Genomic DNA, 1,305 nt, shown 5'->3' on the forward strand with positions numbered 1-1,305 from the left:
CCACGGCCCCTGGGCCTCAGGACGCCTGCCCTGTCGCCGGGACCCTGCAGCTGCCGCGGGGCTCTGGCTTTGCTGCGGCCGGCGAGAGACGCCGCCGGAGCTGGGGGCAAGGACAGGAGCTGCCAGGTGGGCGCTGCCTGTGTCGGGGGCCGGCGGGCATGTCCCAGTGCCAAGGGGATGAAGCCACCAGCATTTTCTTCTCCAGCCGTTGCCTTGGGCGTGAGGGTGCGGGGCTCAGAGCAGCTCAGCGCCTGCCCCTGCCCTGGCCCCAGCCCCTGCCCCTGCCCCCCTTGCTCCTCTCCCGGCTTGCATGTGAGCTGGGCCGGGTCCAGGCCCTATGGCCCCACTCCCCCCACCCCTGCCCCTTGCTTCCCTGCACAAGCTGTGCCAGGGGGTCGTTTGCGTAATGCTGAATATGCATGATTTTTTTTGCATATGTCTGCTAGCTGCCCTGGCCTCCCCCATGCCTCCCACCTTCCCCTTGGCTGCTACCCTGGGCATGGGGACCTGCCTTTCCTGCCCCACCTCCTGTTGGGAGAGCATCCCTGAGCAGCAATAAAGGCCCCGGCGTGGCCCCGGGAGGTGTTTGCCAGGCCCGGTGCCCCCAGCATATCCCCGATCCCATCCCCGCGGGCAGGCCGGGGCCGGGGCTCAGCCCTGGAGGGGCCTGAAATGGTGGAGAAAGGAGAGCAGAGCTGAAGGGAAGGGGAAGTTGGGACAGAAGCAGTGGAGAACTGGGGGGTCGGGGACGTGCTCGACCCCAGGACGAGGGAACGAGGGAGCGGGAGCTGCGTCGGCGTGGAGGGAAGCTGCGGGCGCGGGGCCGGGGGAGCCGATGCCCGCGGGCTCGGTTTGTTCTGTGGAGGCGAGATGGGGCTGGGGGCGGTGGCTGGGGGCAGATGGGTGCAATAAACAGATGTGTCTGTTTTGCCGTGCACGACTCAGTCAGTCCCGCGCGGCGGCAGGTGGAGCCGGGGTGCGGCACCGGAGCCTGAGGGCCCTGGGGCGGGGGGTGCTGCCAGCACCGGTGCAGGGACTGGGGGCTGTGGCAGGGCCCCGGGGCTGGGCGCAGGCAGCGGGTGCCTGGGTGCGGGGGTCCGTGCGCCAGGCGGGGGGGCAGAAGCAGCGAGACATGTGCCCTGACTGCCAGGGCAGGGCTGTGGGTCAGGCTCTGAGGATCGGCCCCAGGGCTCCCAAACCCCGTCCCGGGACACCAGACCCGTGGCCCGGCCCTGGGACCAGAGTTGCCCCCTCCCTGCCCCCCCCACGAGCTCCGCATCAATATGCATCAGGGCTCATTTGCAT

The sequence above is a fragment of the Gavialis gangeticus genome, unplaced genomic scaffold (assembly GCF_001723915.1).
Source record: "Gavialis gangeticus isolate Ggan-Ray unplaced genomic scaffold, GavGan_comp1, whole genome shotgun sequence".
In the NCBI taxonomy this organism is placed as follows: domain Eukaryota; kingdom Metazoa; phylum Chordata; order Crocodylia; family Gavialidae; genus Gavialis; species Gavialis gangeticus.